Source organism: Sapajus apella, unplaced genomic scaffold, assembly GCF_009761245.1.
Source record: "Sapajus apella isolate SASKATOON/1434 unplaced genomic scaffold, GSC_monkey_1.0 scaffold1016, whole genome shotgun sequence".
Lineage (NCBI taxonomy): Eukaryota > Metazoa > Chordata > Mammalia > Primates > Cebidae > Sapajus > Sapajus apella.
The window spans coordinates 13838-21228 of record NW_022437942.1 but is presented as its reverse complement, the minus strand read 5'-3'; the positions used below and the strand labels follow the sequence as shown (position 1 = coordinate 21228).

The following is a 7391-nucleotide window of genomic DNA, read 5'->3' as shown; positions in this document are numbered from 1 at the left end:
CCTTGACCTCTAGTACAGCTTGGTGCAGTTACCTTGATTTGTGCTAAGGCAGCAGTTTTTTACTCATTGCTACTTTTGTGTCATTGTGCAAATGTTATCAAAGGGACAATGCAGATAATGTCTTAGTATTATTATGAAAATAGTTTTGATCTCAGGCACCCCCACCCCGTCCCCCTAGCCCAAAGGGTCTCAGAGATCCCTAGGGTTTTCCAGGCCACACTTTTGAGAACCACTGATCTAATACATGCTCAGAGCACTGAGAACCTTTTCCTCCTGTATTGCTATTCTGGGAGCATCCCTTCCATTAAAAGTTTTAAGTGTCTCCCAAATTCTTCACTCTTCAAAAGCACCTTGTTTTGGAACTAACATTGAATAAGTAACAATCTTTCTTCTCCAAGAATTTTATTGGGGATTGCTGAGTAAGGGAATAAGACAGATAATTAGAGTTATAATGTAAGAATTCCTTAAAAAGAATTATGTTAACTGATAGATGACAGAGGGAGTGCTAAATTCTGAATCTAACTCTTGAGGTCTTGAACCTCATGATAAATCCACTCCACTTTCTCTTCTTCTACCAAACCTCTTTTAAATGTGCAGGTTATTAATAAATTGCCTTCACAGCGCTTGGCTCCAGGCATTGTAGTTTTCCAAAACCCTTCTTATTGTGTGTGGTGGTGTTTTTTGTGCTTACCTAGTTCTCCTATTTACAGGTGTGTAAACTTGAGCCACTACTGTAGCTAATGTCTGTTTCTTTCACGTGTCCTTATAATTAAAGGTAAGTCTTTTTAGCTATGTGTTGGGTGTTGAAACTGTTGATCTTATTTTGGGTGACACCCATTTCCACCGCCCCCACCCACCAAACCATCCCGCAAGGGCTGTTATGTTTTCCAATGGTGTCCATCCTCATCCTTCTAGAAATAAGTCCTTAGGACCACTACCAACTCAGTCTGGTTTATTTCCCAAGCCCCACAGTCTGCTGACCTTCTTCAGTTCCGGCAGCGATCCTCTTCCTTGGGGGGGATTTCCATAAAACAGCTGAATCTCTCTTGGGTCATCTGTGGCAAAAGCCAGACACGTGCTCGCCCGCCTGGGACCCAACAGTAACTTTTGCAAACGCTGCCTCCGGAAACCCCACAGTTTGCGGGCTGCTGCTTTAGGAACAACACAGAAATAACGTCTTTTAACAGAACAAACCATATGCACGGGATAGTGAGAAAGCCTTTGTCCTTCGCGGAGGGGAGAGGTGTTTTAAAGGTGAACCCAAAAGAGTACAGGAAACCCGTGTAAAATGCCTTTACAGTTCTCTAGGAAGAAGGGGGCGGAGATGGACTCTGGAGCGTCTCTGGCCCTTTAAGGAGGAGGGAACAGACATAGAGTCTGTACCTTTAAGAGTCTCTTTGTCTGGAAACCTTCTTATTTACCCTCTTGTGCTTCAACCAAACTTCGACCAGCCATTCACAACGTCTCCCTACGCCGCTGCCTCTTACGCCAGGCTCAAATCGGCCGCGCGTTTGTGGCTGACCCTAAACTTTGCGCCTGCGGCGCGAACCCTCGGAAAGGGTGCCAGTGCCGGGGTCGCGGCCCAGCGCTGCGCCGTTGGCGCAATGCAGGGCCTGAGGGGCGGGGCTCCGGCGGGCAGGCCAATAGGCGGGCAGGGGGCGGGGCCGACTTCGGTTGTCTCGCGCCCTGGTGACAGCTCGCGCGTGCTGATGATGGCGGTAAATAGAGGGGGCCAGGGGAGGGGACGGAGGAGGTGGGGAGGCAGCAAAGTGGGTATCTCCAGGGGTAGGGGGACCGGGACCGGGGAGGCCGCGACGGTCAGGGAGCCCATTCTAAGACTCGGAGGCGGGGACAGCAGTCTCTGGCTCACTAGCCCTCCCCTTTAAAGAAGCAAAATCCTCACACACCGGGTGAGGGGCGACAAAGGCAGCGCGCGCCTTGCGGGCGGGAGGAGCGGCGGCAGGGGGCGGGACCGCGGCGCCGGCGGGCTGGGGGCGCCCGGGGCGGGGGCGGCGGGAGGAGAGAGCCGGGAATCGGGGCGCGCCGGCGCTTTTTTTTTGGCGGGGTGGGCGACGACTGGGTCGGGGGAAAAGCCTTGAAGGGAGAGAGGAAGAAAGGCTTGGGGGCGATGGGGAGAACCGGGTTGAGAATGAGATGAGGAGGATTAAGGGGAGAAAGGGTTAGAAGCCAGGGAGAGCAGGAGTGAGAAAAAGCCAGCCCAGGAGGTAGGAAGGAGGCAAAAGCCAGGGTGGGCGTTAAGGAAGCCGGGCAAGGAATGAGATTAGGGCTGGGAAAAGGGATCCTGGGATTAGGTGTAAGAGCGGGGGTTTGAAGGGGAAAGCTTCGTAGGGGGTGGTGTTGGGGTGAGAGATACCGGGGTAGGAGTTGGAAGTGGAAGACAAGGAGGGGCAGAGCTGGGGTAATAGTTGGGAGTAGGGAAGAGAGAGTGATTAAGAGCCAGACGTGACAAGGGTGTGAACTAGTGCGGAGCGAGATGAGCTGAAGGACTAGGACCAGCGGTGTGGTCGGAACTGCTGCTGAGGTTCTGAGAAAGGAATGGGTTAGTGGGTGGGCAATGGGTGTAAATTCTGTAAAGTGAGGGAGGGCAAATGAGACCTGGACTGGAACCAGGTGGAGTCAGGAATAAGAGTGGTGGGAGGGCGAAAGGAAACAGATAAGAGATGGGCGTCTGTGGAACAATTCTAGGACCAGAGGAGCTGAAAGGAGACTAGAGTTAGGGTGTAAGAAGTGATGGCCGTCTGGGACAAGAATAACTGGGGAATTACGTTAATTGAAGAGGTTCAGCAAGATCCAAGGTGAAAGCAGTGAGGTGAAGAGACAGGGCTAAAAGCAGACGGTGAGAGGAGCAGGAAGAGATGGGTCCCAGGATTTAAAGGATGTGATGGGGAGTAAGGGAAGAGAAGGGGGCTAAGGGAAGCTGGGGGAGTCCTGATGGATGTAGAACGGGGGTAGACTGCACAGGGGTGGGAATTGAATGTGAGTATGTGAGTGTTGTAGGTAGTTGCTCCGGAAGGTCTGCAAGGGTCAGGGCACAAATGTTGTAGTGAAAGATCAAGTGTAAGAGAACCTTTGGTGCAGAAGAGGAGGAACCATGGTGAGTGAAAGGGGACCTAGAGACGGGGGTAAAGACTAAAAAAGTAAGGGCAGAGGTGGGGGGTGCAGGAAAGGAATTCTTTGTTGAGAAGAGAACTGTGTGTTGGAACTGTGAATCCTTTTGTCCCTAAAAGTAGGAAATTCCAGAAAGCTCTTTCTCTCTTCAAGGAATCTTGATTCCGCTTCCACCTTTCATTGCTTTTGATTTGATTTTCTTGTCTACTTTGAAGAAATGAAACTCATTTTGATTTGATTTTTGTATGGATAATAAAGCATAAACTCTGGGTGTTGAAAACCTCTGCATTTCACTAGTGTTGTGATAATGGGGGGAAAGTGTGTGTTTGTTTAGCGTGTACCCATGTGATGTGATAGTTTTGGTGTTGTAGGAGTGTTGTACCTGACAAGTGCTGGGCTGTGTTTTACGGACAGCATTTCATTTTCATTTTCAATGGAGAACGCGCTGTTGTTGGGATAGAAAGGTGAAAATCTGTTTGTTTTGATTAATCAACCAGGTTTCTGCTTATTGTTTTCAGTGGCTGGAGAATATTGAGAAATCATTTCAGAGAAAGGCAAATAACCAACCAAGAAGTTTACTGGGGGAGAGATTTAAATCAGAGCTGAGGGCTTTGAGTTCCTGAGCTGCCTTTAGCTTTGTGTGGGACGTTTCATGCTGTAGTTGGTAACTCACCCATTTAACAAAATGGAATAAAGAAAGGGAGAATTGTAGAGTAGTGGAGGATTTTAGAGTGGCAGACTTATGTTTTAGGGTAAATAATGAATTTATGAGTAATTTTGATGGCAAAACAGCTCTATAATATTGCATGCTGAGTCTTTGGACAGCTCCACTGCCTTTCGTGTTTTATGGTTATGAATAAAGAAGGCCAGATTATATTAATTTTCTAGAAGCTTTTGATTTTTAAGACACCATTAGAAATGAAAAAGAAGATAAGAAATTTGGGGCAAAATTTTGGTTATTCTTAACTTAGCATTTTGTTTTAATGATTTTATTCAGAAGCTTTTACATTTAGCTAAGAATATGAATGAATATTTGTTTTGCATTTGATGGTACCAAAAGATAGCATGTAATTTACCTAGGGAAAAATGCAAACTGTTGTTGAGAATCTTGATTGGGGTTATTTCATTGTGTACACTCAGATGCACAAAGATACTTTTATTTTAAAGTTGCATAAATTTTGGATTGCCATTCTTTTGTTGGTGTTTCTGTATAAATAGCAAAGATTAGGCTTTTGATATTTGTAATAGTTAACAAAGATTAGATTTTGATTTGTGGATATGAGCAACAATGGTTATTAATGTGTATGAATAATTTAGAAAACTCTTTCTGCATTCAGCTACTGTGTTAGTGGCATAGTATTTAGTTTATGGTTTGTGTCCTGGATTGTATTAAGCAAGTCTTCAAGGTGACTAGATGTATTTAGCAATTTAACAGAGGATCTTTATAAAAATTACTATATTTGCCTCTACATTTAAAAAGGATTAGTTTGATAATGTTCACTTTCAAGATGAAGAGTAACTTTGATATGAGGAACTTGTTTCAGTGAGATGGTGTGCATATTCTCTTTATAGATGTGTTTGGGCTGGTGTTAGTAGTAGGATGTACTCTGTATGGTATTGCCATGTTTATAATGTGATTGTAATTGTTTTATGCTCAATATCTTTACATAAATGATTATAGACTTATTTGATATTGGTAAAGAAGAAAATATAAACTATAAGATCAACCAAGGGAAAGAGTCTGAGTCCTGCCTTTTGTTTCTGTATGCAATGGCCTTAGTGTGCTAAACCACTGAGTCTCATTGTCAATGGTTATTTCTCAGTTGCTTTTTTTAAAACTAAAAATGGTTTTTTAAAAATTCAGATAATACTCTTTATCAATAAGGACTCCAATGATTAAGTTTTATTTTAATATTTTCATCAAGTACAGTTCTACCCAACTTAACTTTATTTTGGTTATAATCTTATTTGCTAAGCAAAAGCTATTAAGTTAATATTTTTAGATTTATTAGGTTGTACATAATTAAATGTTTTCCTGGTTAATCGTAGATTCTTTGGATGGGAAGAGACCTTGAAAGGACCTCTAGTTTATCCTGCAACTCCAGTCAATATCCCACTTACATCATCCCAGGTAGATAAAAATTGATCCTGTTTTTTAAAATAAATCTTCAGCAGTAATGTGGTAACCTCTGTAGATAACCTTTGCCAGCATTTAGTAATTTCTCTATCGAGAGAGTCTGCCTTCTCTCTAACCAGCACATGCTTAATGCTATATGTGTGTTTGTTTCCTCTTGCCCCATTCTCAATTTTTGAGTAAAAAATATCTGTGTATTATTGTATTTATAAGACCTTAGTTCTTCATAAACTTAATAATAGTAGCTAACACATATATACTGCTTTTGTGCACTGCAAATTATAACTTGTTTACTCCTCAGTGGCAATCCTATGAGGTAGGTACTATTACCATTCTCATTTTACAGGTGATGAAATAGAGGGTCCTTGAGATTAAATTACTTGCCCAAGGTTATAGTCAGACATTTCTACAACTACTTGTTTGGTAGTTAATTATCTTATATTACAAATAATACTATGTTTTCTTAAATAGTAACCCAGTGATACATTTAATCTTTATTTTAGTTCAAAAGCTAGAATTCTACCAAGTGGTGGGATGGGATTCCAACCTTTGCATTTTGCCAGCAGAGTCTGTGCACTGGTTTTGCCTCTGGCTTGCCAGTTGTGAAGTCATCCCTCACCATGCTTTTCTTCAGATTCAACGCTTAACAAGTTTTGTTTGCCAATCTTTAAATTATCCTGTAGTCCTGTTACTAACTTTTTAAAATTCCTTTCTAGATGGGGAACCTGGGGTAAACACCATAACGGTTATGTATAATGCAAAGATTATGTCAAGGTTCTGGCATTCCAAAATTGATTTAAAAAACAACCCCAAAGCCATAAAAAATGCCTTATTGCATTGCAGGTTACCCATCCACCTTCTCAGCTAGAAAAATGCCCTGGACTTGTTGCATACTATGACACATTTACAGTTGAAAGATTGTTGCTGTTCGAAGAAAAATGGATTTTTCCTGATTGCATATTTCAGTGCAAATATCCATAAGCAAAATCAGTTTATATCCTCACTAACTTTTTACTATTTTCTCTTTATGTGTGCCTGTCTAAGTGATATATCAATTCCCCCATACATTTCTTTTAACTTTATTTTTTTTTGAGACAGAACTTTTTTTTTTTCATTGAAAATAGATTTCGTTTCATTCAAATTAGAAGTGTTGTGTTCTCCCAAACTGCCTCCCAACAAAGGTCTCCTCTTGATAAATGAAAAGGTAGTAAAAAGACAACTTCACATTTCTTTTTATGCAAATCTATCAAAAGGTACATAATCAAAAAAACTTCAACATCCGAACTGTCCATGAGGTGACTGGATGATTGACTCGGAAAGAAAAGGAGAGAGAATCACTGCTCTGATTTGAAGTGTGAAAAGTTCTTATATGTCCATGTCAGTTAACACTGGTATAATATAGAAAGCAAAGTGACCCTCAAGAGAAAGGTTTCATTGAGTAGAGTATAAGAGAGGGAACAATAAGAAGGTAAGACACACCTGAGAAGGTTTACTTGTGTTCAGCTGAAGATTAATAGGAAGCAGTGAAAAATCAACATCCCATGATCAGTAACTTTAAAGACAAGCTTGGTTCTCTGTTTCTGGCGTGAGCTCAGCTCACTACAACCTCCGCTTCCAAGGTTCAAGTGATTCTCCTGCCTCAGCCTCCCTAGTAGCTGGGATAAGGCACCTGCCACCCCACCCAGCCAAGATTTTTTTTTTTTTTTTTTTTGACGTGGTTTTGCACTTGTCACCCAGGCTGGAGTGCAATGGCACGATCTCGGTTCACTGGAACCTCTGCTTCCCGGGTTCAAGTGATTCTCCTGCCTTAGCCTCCAGAGTAGCTGAGATTACAGGTGCCTGCCACCATACCCCGCTAATTTTTGTATTTTTAGTAGAGATGGGGTGTCACCATGCTGGCCAGGCTAGTCTCAAACCCCTGACCTCAGGTAACCCACCTGCCTCGGCTTCCCAAAATGCTGGGGTTACAGGTGTGAGCCACCACACCCAGCCCTAGCCAAATTTCTATATTTTTAGTACAGACAGGATTTCACCATGGTCTCAAACTTCTGACCTCAAGTTATCTACCTGTCTTGGCCTCCCAAAGTGCTAGGATCACAGGCGTCAGCCACTGCACCCAGCTGATCCA

The 7391-nt window shown here is 42.8% G+C and overlaps 1 long non-coding RNA gene across 1 annotated transcript; it reads left to right on the top strand.

Moving 5' to 3' along the window:
- The first annotated feature begins 2076 nt into the window (after positions 1 to 2076).
- Positions 2077 to 6822, top strand: LOC116546522. Its single transcript, XR_004266747.1, has 2 exons — positions 2077 to 3115; positions 5179 to 6822. It is a non-coding gene; the product is annotated as an uncharacterized LOC116546522 (long non-coding RNA).
- The last annotated feature ends 569 nt before the right edge of the window (positions 6823 to 7391 follow it).